Source organism: Mirounga leonina, unplaced genomic scaffold, assembly GCF_011800145.1.
Source record: "Mirounga leonina isolate KUSES-001 unplaced genomic scaffold, KU_Mleo_1.0 Mir_197, whole genome shotgun sequence".
Taxonomy (NCBI): Eukaryota; Metazoa; Chordata; class Mammalia; order Carnivora; family Phocidae; genus Mirounga; species Mirounga leonina.
This window is the reverse complement of record NW_023270494.1, coordinates 13,244,023-13,259,116: the sequence shown is the minus strand read 5'-3', so window position 1 is coordinate 13,259,116 and position 15,094 is coordinate 13,244,023. Positions and strand designations below refer to the sequence as shown.

The window sequence follows — 15,094 nt, the reverse complement described above, 5'->3', positions numbered from 1 at the left end:
GGCAGGAGGGCGGCGGGGCAAAGGGAACAGGCGTGGAGGCGAGGGGTGGGGGGAAGGGAACCCAGGGGCAGGAGCCAAGAGGAAAACCCAAAGCCACATTTTTAAAATGGTGAATTTTAAATGCAAACAGCCCGGAGGAGGGGAGGGGGCCCGGCTGCAGGCGCCCGCGCCGGCCCGCCAGCCGCGGCAACTTTCCGGGCGGGAGGTGCGGCCGGAGGGGCGGCGCCGGCGGCGGGAGGCGGGAGTCGGGGGCCGAGGGGGGGAGTCACTTTAAAGGCTCTTTCTTACCCATAATGCTTTGTGGGGACGTTGACAAGTGGATCCAAGATGGCGTAGAAAGTAATGACAGGTAAGTCCTGACTTCCCCCTTCTCTGCTGCTGGGACCGCTCCGCGAGCTGCCGGAGCCCTCTGGGGAGGAGACCTGACTCCCCTCCGGCCCCCGGGGCCCCGGGAGGGGCGGCCCTCGGGCGGGCTGGGGACCCAGGCGGCCCGCGGCGGGGCCTGGGAAGCGGGGCTCTTCGAGGCGAGGCCCGGACGCTGGGGCTGTTTACAGCTTCTTCCCCTCCTCGGTCCCCTTCCCCTCCGCTGGGGGCCGCGGCGCCCGGGGCCCAGGCGGTGGAGGGGGCTTTGCAGACCCGGGCCGCGAGCCTGCGGGAGGTTTCTCCTGCCGCGGGCACTCCGGGGAGGGGGGGGGGTCGAGCCGCCTTGCACGCTCCCCTCCTCCGGGTCGCGGCTGGGGGTGGGGAGGGTGCGGGGAGGGTGCGGGCCTCCCACGCCCCGCTTGATCGCCCCCTCAGGGCTCGGACTTGCGGCGGTGGGGCGGGGGCCGAGGGTGGGCGTCGGCAAAAGTGGGTCAGGGGTGCGCCCCCTCCCTCCCCCGCCGGGGGCTGTTGCCTGAGCTTCACTCCCCCCCCCCGCCCCCCTCTTCGGAAATTCTCATTGGCCCACAAGCACATCAACAAAAATAAAAACAGACTTACCTTTTTTTGGGAGATTCTTTTAAGACTCCCCTTCTCTAGGGCTAAGGACTGCAGTTTTATTTAGGGAACTTTGGTTCTTCTACCCCCCAATTTTTTGAGCTTTCTGCATCCTCTCCTTCGCTGAGGATCCTTCAGACAGGGCTGGAAGCCAGGGTCTTAGGGTTCTTCTTGGATTGGGATCCTCAGGTTTTGTTTGAAACTCAAAATTGTTATTGCTTCTCCCTCACAACTTAGACTTTTCAGGCAAATCGTTAATATAATATGGATAACTCTAGAGACCGTGGATGCCGGGTGGGGGTGGGGTGGGGGGGGAGAGGAGTTGTCCTGGCTAGTTTGTTCTTAATTTTGGCCTCTCTTGAACTCATATTAATGAGGCTTCCTGTCCTTCGTTTCTTTTCTTCTTTTGAAAGTAACATCAATCAGTGCCGAAAGAGATGGCTTTTTTTACGTTTTGGATCTTAAGAGCATTTTATAGTCTGTTCTTCCATCACATAGAAAGGAAATGTTTTTACTTGAAAGCAAAATAATCATTTACAGAACTGCATACTGTACCATTTTGGTAACTTTTTCCATTTGAAATTTAGAAGCCCTCTCACTTGGGGCTGATGAAGTATTTGCTACTGATCATGTCTGTTGGTGGTGTTGTACAGACACATTTTACTTTTCTGTTTGCCTCAGGAATTGGATGAAGTAATTGATCACTAAAGAACTACAGTGCTGGTGAGATGTGTAAGGTGAGACTGCAGTTAAGAATGATTTACCTTTTTCCCTTCTTTATTTTAATCAACGCATAAGGGTGAGGCTGAAACTAAGTAATTTGATGGGACCATCTTTATTTTCCGAATATCTCAATCAGTCAAATGGGTGTGTAGAAGGGGTTGCTTTAGAAAGGAAAAATGTGTCAAATGTACCAAACTTAAGTTGTTGCAGCGTAGTTACCCATAGTGGAGCTTATCCAGAGCCAAATGGTACTTGCAGCTATCCTTGATCAGTATCTTCACGGGAGTGGGGGGTAATTATATGTAAATTTCCTTGTGTAACTTTAATTGGGTGTCTTAATTTCATATGTGTATTGGTGTCTATCACATTCTCTATATTGAGTGTTAGTGATTGTTTATGTGGATTTTGTGTGTCCAAGTTACTGGGACTCTTGTCAAGAACACCCTTTCCATTGGAAAGATTGATTTTATGCATCAGTCACTCCTTTTATTTTCTGAGAAATGGAATAGTATTTGTTTCTCCCATAGTTATTTTGAAATGAAAATGATAGTGTTGAGTTTGGGTTAGTTTATTAGGGATAAGACTGGTTTGTCATTATTTTCTGGTCACGTAGTGTGTGAATTGGAAGTGCTGCTTTATCTTCTAATGCTTTGGATTTAAAGGACATTATTGATAAAGTATTAGTGAACTGTTAGTATATTCTATAATGGGGAGGAGGAGAGAAATTTGCTAATTTTACGTTTTTCACAAGCAATTTTCTCAACTTTAAAAATATTTTATTATGGTTTGTTGAGAAAATGTAAAGTTATTAGGGCCCACTGCAGTTGTGTGTGTGTGTGTGTGTGATTTCCCCAACACAAATGGGTAGCCTTTGGATTTTGAAATCCTTTCACAAACTTTACCTATTTCTCAGAACATCTGATTAAGAAGAATAAGCTGTGCTTTATTTTTTTCCAGATTGAGGCATTCTATTGACATTTTGCCTTACAAAAAAACCCCAAAAAAACAAAAACAAAACAAAACTTGGGAGAGGAAGGTGGACGTAAATCAAGATCCTTTTGTAAGTGCATATGCCACATTTGCTTGTGTTTGAAACTCAGTGCTTGTGTGTATTATAAATATTTTTATTTTTATTCTTGGCAGAGCAAATGTGGATTTTAAAGTTTATTTATTTTCAGCTTACAGATGGAGGCATATTCATGCCTTAGACCTTCCAATCAGATCCTTTTATTTTTATTTATATATTTAAATTTACAGATTACTTTGTGAGAAGGAACCAGTGATCTGCTTCTTAGCCTATGGAGATGTTCATTTGTAGTCTAAAAATGAAATATTTAGGGGCATCTGGCTGGCTCAGTTGGAAGAGCATGAGATTCTTGATCTCTGGGTTGTGAGTTTGAGTGCCATGTTGGGTGTAGAGAATGCTAAAAATAATAAAATAAAATGAAAACTTAAAAAAATTGAATATTTAGGGGCGCCTGGGTGGCTCAGTCGTTAAGCATCTGCCTCTGGCTCAGGTCATGATTCCAGGGTCCTGGGATCGAGCCCCGCGTTGGGCTCCCTGTTCGGCAGGAAGCCTGCTTCTCCCTCTCCCGCTCCTCCTGCTTGTGTTCCCTCTCTTGCTGTGTCTCTCTCTGTCAAATAAATAAATAAAATCTTTAAAAAAAAATGGAATATTTAGAAATTGGTAATCTCTTGTGGCTAGTGTTGTTTGGCCTGAATTATGTCAAGACATTTTCTGTAATTTTCACACATGTAGACCATGTGAAGCATTAGTATTCACTTCAAAATGAAGTTAGTGGTTGGTTATCAAACAAGTTGTTACACAAAATATTCTAAAATAGGAAATACCATAGTATTAAAGGTTGGGGCTAAGTTGAAGACACTGTCTTGTAGCTGAATAAAGAGTAGCTTTTTTAGTCTATCCTTTTGGCTGAGAAGCTAGGACACTATTTTTAGGTTAGTCTGTAGTTTTGGGGAGTCATTAAGTACCTCTCCACCAGGTGGCAAACTTTGATTTTTGCCACTGTGAGGAAGATTTTTCATTTTCTAATATAAAAAATATTCAGTCCCAGGGCGCCTGGGTGGCTCAGTCATTGAGCGGCTGCCTTCGGCTCAGGTCATGATCCCAGAGTCCTGGGATCGAGCCCCGCATCGGGCTCCCTGCTCAGCGGGAAGCCTGCTTCTCCCTCTCCCGCTCCCCCTGCTTGTGTTCCCTCTCTCGCTGTGTCTCTCTGTGTCAAATAAATAAAATAAAATCTTAAAAAAATTCAGTCCCCATTGTAAAGTCTGTATACATTTATGGACTGTCCAGTTTTTTCCTGGGGAGGGGAGTGATGCCAAAATAATGGAAGAGATCATTCCTACTTGCAGAGGGCCTTGTGTAGTTTAAAAATACACAGCATATTCATGAAAGGCTAAGAATATTGCAGAGGGACCTACAAATAAGTAGACTAGATCTTATACATGCATTTTTATTCCCTGTTTAAGAGGTAGGCTTGGTATTAATGTTAAATAAAAGTTAGTTTATAATTGTCAGACTATATTTAAGATCCAAATACTGGCTCAGCGCAAGAAATACTGTCCTTTGCCTGTTGTTTCAGATGTGTAGAGGATTTTGGGTCAAGTTTATCGACTTGTTGATAAACAAGATAGGGTGAGGAGCTACTTAAAAATTATAAGCAAATTGTTATGGGTATTTATTTTCATAAACTTAGATAAGTGTACGTTCAAATATAATTTGATTTCTAAGTAATATTTTGAAATGTTTTCTGGGAAAGAACTATGTTACGTGTGGAGAATGTGGCCACACCAGCTTACAGTTCGTTTAAATTGATGGGTGTAGTCAGGATTTATGTAGCATTGGCTAGAAGCAACATAAAACATAGTGGTTTGTCACTTCAGGAGTGGCTGAGATAATACTTTTGAGTAATCCTGAATTTAATAGAGTTAATATTCCTCTTTTAAAAATAATATTGTAGATGTAACATGAAGACTTTTAATTTACATATATTAAATATGTAAGTACATGTAATATAGTTTTTAAAAGCTATCAATTGTCTAAAACAAATTGAAAGTTTTTCAACATACTGCCAGATAGTCATACCAACTTGTTTACTTGTATAAATCGTGCTGGATCATTTTCTCTAAGAGCAGGAAGTTGTCTGGTAAAACCAGAGTTTGTATATTCATCTTGCTTTTGAACCAAAAACCCCCTGATTCATCATTAGATCTTCAAAGAATCCATGGCGCATTTTTTGACTGAACCATTCTGAAGTGTGAGTGTTTGTGATTTTTGTTATTTCTGTGCCGTATTTTAGGTGTTCTCAGCACATCTGAATTTGCCTTTTTGCTTTCTTCTGTGGAAATTCTCCTTGCGGTGAAAATATTCCTGTAAGGCAAGCTTCCTGTCACTAGGCAATATGATAATTAATATAGTTTTAAACAATTGTTTTTTATTTTTAAAGATTTTATTTAAGAGAGAGCGAGAGAGATCACAGAGGGAGAGGGAGAGGAGGGAAGCAGACTCCCCGCTGAGCAGGGAGCCCAATGCGGGGCTCGATCCCAGGACCCCGAGATCCTGACCTGAGCCGAAGGCAGACACTCAACCAACTGAGCCACCCAGGCACCCCTTAAACAATTATTTTTATGTAAAAACTGATGCATGCTATAGTAAACAAAATTGAACAGTACTTAAGTTTATAAAGTTAAAAAGATTTATTTTTATTTTTTTTAAAGATTTTATTTATTTGAGAGAGAGTGAGAGGAGGAAGAGAGAGAGAGTGAGCTCAAGCAGGGGGAGCACAGGCAGAAGGAGAGGGAGAAGCCGACTCCCCGCTGAGCAGAGATCCCAGGACCCTGAGATCATGACCTGAGCCGAAGGCAGACGCTTAACTGGCTGAGCCACCAGGTGTCCAGTAAAAAAGATAAAAAAAAAAAAAAAAAGACTTTGTTCTCCTTACTCCATCTTCAGTTCTGTTCCCCTGAGCTGACCCTTAGAAAACAGTTGGTGTCATTTGGCTTTTGGAAGGCCTCTCTGTTGCCGGTGTAGACTACTAGTAGTGAAAGCAGAGGGAGAAGTCGGGGAAGGCATGGGCACCAAACCAGTTTAGATGTTACGCAGGGACTCTTCTGCTCCTATTTCCTGCGATGTTAAGTAATATTGATAATCTTAAACTACCATCAGTTTAAGATAACTGTAATTGAATTGTTAGTGAAACAGTTAATTCCATTGTCAGGTTGGTACAGTTTTGATTTGTTGATCTTTTAAGGAAATAAATACTTGGGAATTGAATTCATATAACCTTAGGGCTGGGGGTAATGGTGGTAATTACCAGCTGTAGAATTTTATGATAAACTGCACAGTATGTTTACTATAGGCTTTTTATAACTCATTATCTCTCCCGTAATTCTCATAACAACCCTAAGATAGTTGTTATTTCCATTTTGCAGAGGAGAAAATTTAGGCCAAATGTGAACTAGCTAACAAATGTCCTAAGAATGGTAAGTTGTGGTGCTGGTGTTCTGTCTAGGAGAGCCTGTGCTCTTTCCACTGTAATGTGCTCTGCTACTTCTTTCTAGTCTGTTTTCTTTTCCAGATGAGGATTTAGGCCTGCAGAAGTCAAGTGACTTGCCCAAGGTCACCCAGCTAAGTAATAGCAACAATAAACCAAACTTTTATCGCTGGTCTCTTATCTCAGGACTTTTGGTCCTGGCTGGTTATGCTACATTTTACTGAAATACTATGGACCAAAAGACCATACACTGTGAATACTGGATACAAATGCTTCAGAACTGATACATCAGCAAAGGTGTTTTCTACTATGTATTTAAAAGCTTCCTTTTCTCTCTTTCAGAAATTATAAAGAGCTCTGATGGGCTATTTGGGTGATACCCAGTGCAGTGAACTGCAGGTGAGTAAGGTTTAGGAAAGCTTTATTTAGAAAACAAGAACTTGGTAATGCTTGAGAAGGTGACAAGAGAGGCTTAATCTAGAGGGCGAGTCCGTCCAGGAAGAATAAGGTGGGGCTGGGGACAAGGGTGGAGTGGGGGTGGGGGGTGGGGAATAATGTTGGGCAGTAGTGAGACCGTGGAAACCTGAAGATGCAGGTCCCGACTGAATTGGCGCCTTCTGGAACAGACAGGATGATGATGAACATCCCATGAAGAGACTGCTTGCCGCTTTGTCAGAGTTTGTTTGGAGAGGAGTGAGGGTAGGTTAATCTTCCACTCATGTTCTGAATGAGTAACTGCACAGGGTCTCATCCTATCTGCATATGATTGGAGCTTGAGAGGCCCTTCAGTTTTTGTGTCAACATTCTGGAGTGGTAATCACCCTGTGCTCTGATGAACTTGGTTAAGTATTGAATAGTTTGTTTATCCTGGTATCTGCTGTGTATGTATTGTCATGAATGATTGTATATATCTGCATTTTAGATACTGAGTCTAGATACTGAGAACACAGCAATAGAAACACAAGGTTAAACTTTTTTCCTAATGGTTATATTTATTAGGCCTCCAAATTATTTATCTTTCGCTGAAATTCCCTTCTAAGAAAGGCAATTTAGTCTTTATTATTTCTGATTCACAATAACTAATTTTTTTGGTCCATTGTTGTATCTTGGTCTTTTTTTTTTTTTTTTTTTTTTAAAGATTTTATTTATTTGACAGAGAGAGAGATAGTGAGAGCAGGAACACAAGCAGGGGGAGTGGGAGAGGGAGAAGCAGGCTTCCTGCTGAGCATGAGCCTGATGTGGGGCTCGATACCAGGACCCTGGGATCATGACCTGAGCTGAAGGCAGACGCTTAATGACTGAGCCACCCAGGCGCCCCTGTATCTTGGTCTTTCATTATTAGACAGTGGTGATATTACAGAAAAAACAATTAGAAGACTTCTTTAATTTTATCCTTGTGGAGCATCAGTGCTAAAAATTATGTTTTGATATATTCAGTCCTAGTCTTTTGTTAGACTTCACCAGCTCAAGAAAGCTTCATCTGTTAATAAAATGACTTGCCATCCTGCCTTATGGACTCTGGCTGGGTGAGATTTTTAAGACATGGCCAGCTACTTTTTACCCATCTGCTTTAAGCTGGAGTTTTTAGTTTTCAGTTCTTTGTTCTTAAAGTAACTTTTCTTTTTTTTTAACTGTATCTTGGTCTCCTGGCCCTTAGTTCTTTGATTTGTCCGTGATTCCATACTGCTTTTTTTTTTTTAAACTGTGATACAGTCCACTACTGAGTCAGCAAGTTGGCTTTGAGAATCCCAGAAACTTTAATGTGACAATACTATATACTTTCAGGGTTTGTAATTGAATTTGGGCTTGGCTGTTTGCTGATTGCTAAAGTAACATACAGTTGTAGGCATTCTTTCTTTTAGAGTTTATGTTTGTTTTGCATGATTTGGGAGTTCAAAACAGTTGAGGTGGTTTGTTGGCCTTGGAAAGCTGGGGTCTGGGGGTGTCATATAGAGGTCATTGTGATAAGGAATGCATGAGAGTTCTCAGTTAAGGCCAAAATGAGCAGTGGAAGGGAGGGGTGGACCTCTTCTTGAGACTCTTGAGGCTCTATCGAACTTATATCCTGGAACCCCTCTGTTTCCTCAGTATGGGGGAACTTTCTTTTTTATGTTAAGAAGAATAGATATTAAATAAATTGTTAAATATTTAGATTATTGCCCTAAAATAGTTGATTTTTGTTTTGGTGTTCCATTAAAATATATATTTTTGTATGTAAGCATATGTATATATATGTAAGTATATACACACATATACATATTTTTTCTTTTTTTCTTTTTTTTTTTAATATTTTATTTATTTGACAGAGATAGAGATAGCGAGAGCAGGAACACAAGCAGGGGGAGTGGGAGAGGGAGAAGCAGGCTTCCCGCCGAGCAGGGAGCCCGATGTGGGACTCGATCCCGGGACTCCGGGATCATGACCTGAGCCGAAGGCAGACGCTTAACGACTGAGCCACCCAGGCGCCCTCTTTTTTTCTTTTTAGAAAGAGAGCAGAGCAAGCAAGAACACGTGTGTGGGGGGAGGGGTCAGAGGGAGAGGGAGAAGCAGACTCCCCGCTGAGCAGGGAGCCTGATGTGGGGCTCGATCCCAGGACCCTGGGATCATGACCTGAGCCGAAGGCAGGCGCTTAACTGACTGAGCCACCCAAGCACCCCACACATAATACATTTTTTACTCATGTTTAATTATGGTGCATGTAACTTGAATTTTTTCTACTTACTAGATCATGGAACATTTCCATGTTATAGATGTCACGATTTTAATTTATATGCTTACATTTTTTTAAAAAGATTTATTTGAGAGAGAGTACGTGCATATGAGTGAAGGGAGGAGCAGAGGAAGAGAGAGAGAAGCCGACTCCCACTGATCGTGGAGCCTGACATGGGGCTTGATCTCACAATCCGGAGTCATGACTTGAGCCAAAATCAGGAGTCAGACACTCAAATTACTGAGCCACCCAGGCGCCCCTGTATGCTTATATATTGCAAAATATTTCCTCAAGTCATGCTCCCATAATTTACTTAAATCTTTCAGTGTTAGGTATTTATGTTGCTCCCTGGTTTTCACTTAGGACTTTACATTATCGTAGATATTATTGGTATTATTTTTTTGACTAATTATATTTCTAGGGTACATTTCTGAGTGTATTGTGTTAAATGGAATGAATGTTTTTATGGCTTTTTGTATATATTGCCGTATAGCTTTTCAAGAATGTTGTACCAGTTTGTACTTCTAACAGATACATGGATATACCTGTTTTACCATAGCTGGACAGAAATACTTAAAAGTTTTTGCTCATTTAGTAGTGTAAAGTGGCATTTGCATTTCTTTGTTCTGTAATGTTGAATTTTACTCTTTCAGTCTCTTTTTGGTGAATTGTTTGTGCATATCCTCTGCTATTTTATGCAATACAGTATTGATGTGAGTTTTGGATAGTAAGGCAAGTATAGCCAGCAAATAAACCGGTGATTATTAAAAAGATAACCAGCACACGTTCAGAGGAAATGTTCAAAGAGGTCTAGATGGTAAGTGATCTTGGAGATAGTGGTTGAAGGGGAACAGGTAGATTATTCTCAGATTCAGTTCAAATGTTTATTGGGCATCCATTGTGTATCATGTGCTGTGTTGTATCCTCTGAGTGCCTCCAAGTTATCATTGTGGTGTCTACCTGGTTGAAGGAGGAGGCTACGTGAGAATGCTTGAGACTTGACTAGTGGGGACTCTGGCTGCTGAATTCCCTTTGTGACTGCTTGGAGGGCTGAGGGGATTACTGTCTGGGACATCTTTAACTCATTCATGGCATGCCACTGTGCCTTTGCACAGTCTTTGAGAAGCTCTGTTCTGAGGAATACAAAGAGGAATAAGACCTATTTCCTACTGACAAGGAATGAATTATCTAGTAGGGAGATTAGGGGCACCAGAAAAAGAAAGGACTATTAGGAGTTTGGTAGGTGTTATAAAAGAGGTTCAGCCAAGGTGCTTCGTGGTTAAGTAGAGGGTGTGATACTGCCCCCTTGGGGATATCAAGGAACACTTCAACTGAAGAAGTGGTATTTAAATGGTACCATCAGGAAGGTGAGAAGCAATGGAAAGAAGAGGGCATTCTGGAAGGAAGGATAGCTTGAGCAGAGGTGGGGCAGTGGTGTCGGAAATGAGGTGGACATCAGGAAACTGCATGTCCAAACCACTTGGACCCTGGGAGACATAAAGGAACATAGTGGAAGGTGAGGCTGCTGAGAGGTCAGGACTGGGTTTTGGAGGGTCTTAAATGCCAGACCGAGGATGAATAGGATGGATTGGCAGTGAGGAGAAAGAGAGAGGGGGGCTTTTTTTTTTAAAGATTTCATTTATTTGAGAGTGAGTGAGAGAGAGAGAGAGAATGAGACGGGGGAGGGTCAGAGGGAGAAGCAGACTCCCCGCTGAGCGGGGAGCCTGAGGCGGGGCTCCATCCTGGGGCATCATGACCCAAGGCAAAAGCAGATGCTTAACCGACTGAGCCACCCAGGCTCGTGAGAGAGGGACTTTAGTTGCAATTCATGGTAATAGTCCAAGGGAGGGATGTTGAGGGCCTGAACTGAACCGATGGCAGTGCATTCAGGAGATATTTTGGAGGTTGAACAAAGAGACGTGGTGACGGATTAGGTAGGAGGGGAAGGGAACAGTAGAGTTCGATGTCTCAAGTCAGAGGTGGTGTTGAGGTTTTCATGCTTGGGTGGCTGGCAGAATAGGCATCGGGAATAGGGAAGTCAGGAGGGGAGAACAGGTCTTAGGGGTTTGGAATAGAGGAGAGATGAATTTGGTTTTGTTTGTTGAGTCTGGGGAACGAGTAGAAAGCTGAAATCAGAATTTTAATCTTAGAAGAAACAGAGGAGGAAATTTGTGAGGTCTCACACTTAATAAAGCCAAGCACGGATGAAGCTTCTTGATTCCCAGTCCAGTGTTCTCTTCCCTGCCTCTCACTGCAAAGTGTTGAAGGTTCTCATCTGGGGGGTTTTCCTCACACCCAGGTGTGCTCAGTTGGGGAATGAGGACTTTATTTTTTAATTAGTAAAATTTTTTAAAAAAGATTTTATGTATTTATCTGAGAGAGTGAGAGAGAGAGCATGAGCATGGAGGCTGGGAGGAGCAGAGGGGGTGGGAGAAGCAGACTCCTTCCTGGCTGAGCGTGGAGCCTGAGGTGGACTTTGATCCTGGGACTCAGGGATCATGACCTGAGCCAAAGGCAGACGCTTAACTGACTGAGCCACCCAGGCGCCCCTTAGTTAAAATTTGTTATTATGGAAACTTTCAGAGGTTCCACAGAAAGTGGAAAAAGACTACCTGCTGTACCCATTGTCCGACTTGAACGGTTGTTCATGTTGTATCATCTGATTCTTCCCTCCCCATCAGTTACTTGAAAGCAAAGGGGAAGATGAAGTGTGTTGGTGACCTTAAACTTGGTTCATTGGCAGGTAGGGAGAATTTGAACAGTTCAGTAGGGTATGCTTTGAGCTGTCTGGGTATAGTGTAGAGGGAAGAGAAGTAGGATTAACTTCCAGAATCGTGTTCTGCCTCAGACTTTGTGTTTTTGGGCAAATCACTTAAGTCTTTTGAGTCTTAGTTTGTCTGTGAGATGGAGATAAATGATAGCAGCTTTGTAGAATCACTTGAGGTAAGATAGGTAAAAAATGCTGTATGTACTCTAAACTTTGAGGCTAAACTATGATGCAGATTTTAGTTGTCGGTAATAACAAAAAGGTAGTGCTATTCAACTTTGGGATTCTGTTTTGCTGGCATAAAGTTTATCTTATTCAACAAATTTTTATTTTTCAGCACATACGTCAGGAACCTAGGGCTTCAACAGTGAACAAAATGGACAAAATCCCAGCTTCCATGGAGCTCATATTCTAGATTTGGAGGATAATAGTGAGCTAATGCATTTATGACAGTGGGCCAGACACTGTTCTAAGTACTTTTTAAATTTAACCTATTTAATTCTTGCAAGAGTCTTGGGAGGTGGATACTGTTATTATCCCAATTTTACAGATTTGGAGATCGAGGCAAATTTTTATGTAAATTGTCTCAGGTTGCAATGCCAGGATTGAAATTCAGGCAGATCTGGTTTTAAGCCTGTATACTCTTAACCCCTATCCCATAGAACATTTAAAAGTCATTCATGGCATACTGGTGTTTGATACAAATAAAAAAGGTAGGCCCAGGGGTGCCTGGGTGACTTCAGTCGGTTAAGCGTCTGACTCTTGATTTCAGTTCAGGTCATGATCTCGCGGTTGTGGGCTCGAGCCCTGTGTTGGGCTCCACTTGTGTGCGGGCTTGCTCTCTCAAATACATAAATAAATCTTAAAAAGAAAAAAAGGTAGGCCCACGTTGAAATTATTCCTAAACAAATAAGTTTTCTTCTTGTAAAAAACAAAAACTAATGAAAAAAATGGCGTTAGTTTTCTGGAGATGGCGCCATAGTAGTAGTCTTTCTTTTTTCTTTTTTTAAAGATTTTATTTATTTATTTGAGAGAGAGAATGAGATAGAGAGAGAGAGCATGAGAGGGGGGAGGGTCAGAGGGAGAATCAGACTCCCTGCCGAGCAGGGAGCCCGATGCGGGACTCGATCCGGGGACTCCAGGATCATGACCTGAACCGAAGGCAGTCGCTCAACCGACTGAGCCACCCAGGCGCCCCATAGTAGTAGTCTTTCATAGGAAAATATTTTTCCTCCTAACTTTCCATAGGCTTTATCAATTTTCTTGGTTTCTTTGGATACAAATGACTGCCTCAATGGAAGGAAGTCATTTTTCTGCTGACACTTGGGCAGAATCCCTTCTTGAGTGAATCCCCTTCTTAAAATTCTCTTTTACCTTTTCCTCCACTTCCCCACCCTTAACCCCGGGTGAATTGCCTTCTCTGAGCTCTCCTGCTCTCTGTTCTTCCCTGTTCTTACCACTGTGCTGTCCTTAACCAGTCTCATCAGCTGCCCCTGTCCTGGGAGAGTCTCTGCTTTCTGCCTTTGCCTTCTCTTCCCTAGCCTGCCTCTCGCCAACTACTCTGGACTTGGCCTTGTGCTTTGGCTTTTCTAAATTTATTTAGTGGGACTAGTTTTCTGCCATTGGCTCTGCCTCTGGCTCTGTGAGCTCTCAGTTCTTCACCAGTAGGGCATACTGGGAAATGGGCAATAAGGAGTCTTTAAGTTTGCATCTGGATTAGGACATGGGCCTCACTCCTTATAAGGAGGGTATCAAGGCTTCTGTATTTTTTTTTTTTTTAAGAAATTTTGGTTAAATAGGCATAACATAAAATTACCATTTTAGCCATACAGTTCAGTGGCAGTAGGTACCTTCACGTGGTTATGGGACTGTCCCCACTCTCCGTCTTCAAAACTCTTTCATTGCCCCAACTGAAACTGTACCCATTAAACAACAGCTCTCCATTTCCCCCTCCCTCAAGCCCCTGGCAACCAGCCTTCTACTTTTTCTCTCTATGAATTTGGCTATTCTAGGTCCCTCATGTAAGTACAATCATACATTGTCCTTCTGTGTCTGCCTCTTTTCACTTAGTATAATGTCTTCGGGGTTCACCTATATTGTAGCTTATGTCATCATTTCCTTCCTTTTTAAGGATAAATAATATGCCATTGTATGTAAGTACCACATTTTTAATCCATTCATCTCTTTTTTTTTTTTTAAAGATTTTATTTATTTATTTGACAGAGAGACACAGCGAGATAGGGAACAAAAGCAGGGGGAGGGGGAGAAGGAGAAGCAGGCTTCCCGCGGAGCGGGGAGACCGATGCGGGGCTTGATCCCAGGACCCTGAGATCATGACCTGAGCCGAAGGCAGACGCTTAACGACTGAGCCACCCAGGCGCCCCTCATCTTTTTTTTTTTTAAAGATTTTATTTATTTATTTGAGAGAGAGATAGCATGAGCAGGGGGAGAGGGAGAAGCAGGCTCCCTGCTGAGCAGGGAGCCAGACGTGGGGCTCAATCCCAGGACCCTGGGATCATGACCTGAGCCGAAGGCAGCCTCTTAACCGTCTGAGCCACCCAGGCACCCTTCCATTCCTCTGTTAATAGACACCTGGGTTGCTTCCACCTTTTGGCCGATGTGAATAATGCTGCTATAAACAAGGGTATACAAGTATTTGTTTGAGTCCCTGCTTTTAAGTCTTTTGGAAATTAACCCAGAAATGGAATTGCTGGATCCTGTGGTAATTCTATGTTTAATTTTTTGAAGAATCACCATACTGTTTTCCATAGTAGTAGCACCATTTTATGTCCCACTAGCTATGTATTTCTCCACATCCTCACCAACACTTGTTATTTTCTGGGCTTTTTTTTTTTTTTTTTTGAGAGAGAGAATCTCAAGCAGGCTCCACGCCCAGTGCCCAACGTGGAGTCGATCCCATGACCCTGAGATCATTTCCTGACCTGAGCTGAAACCAAGAGTCGGATGCTTAACTGACTGAGCCACCCGGCACCGCTGGATTAGTTTGGGTTTCAAATCACTTTTTTAAGTTAAAGAGAACCATTAGTTTATACTATGAAAATATTTATGCCTATAGGAAAGTTGAAAGACTAGTATAATCAACACTCAGTTGTTAGCATTTGCCATAATTTTCTTTCTCTCTTTCTCTAAATAGAGTTTTTTTTTCCAGAGCCAGGTGAAAGTTAGTGGCAGACATATTGTATGGTACTTCATTCATACAGGTTTGAATTGTGCAGGTCCACTTAATACATGGAGTGTTTACAGTACAGTAAATGTATTTTCTGTTCCTTGTGATTCCTCCTTTTTTTTTTTTAAGATTTATTTATTTAGGGGCGCCTGGGTGGCTCAGTTGGTTAAGCGACTGCCTTCGGCTCAGGTCATGATCCTGGAGTCCCGGGATCG

The 15,094-nt window shown here is 42.7% G+C and overlaps 1 protein-coding gene across 1 annotated transcript in view; it reads left to right on the top strand.

Annotated features, from left to right (window-relative positions):
• The first annotated feature begins 313 nt into the window (after positions 1-313).
• HELZ (helicase with zinc finger) overlaps positions 314-15,094 on the top strand; it is a 164,714-nt gene continuing 149,933 nt past the window's right edge. The window contains exons 1-4 of the mRNA XM_035026358.1: positions 314-349; positions 1,660-1,715; positions 2,659-2,761; positions 6,558-6,614. The gene's annotated coding sequence lies outside the window, so the exon portion shown is untranslated. The remainder of the gene's footprint in view (positions 350-1,659; positions 1,716-2,658; positions 2,762-6,557; positions 6,615-15,094) is intronic.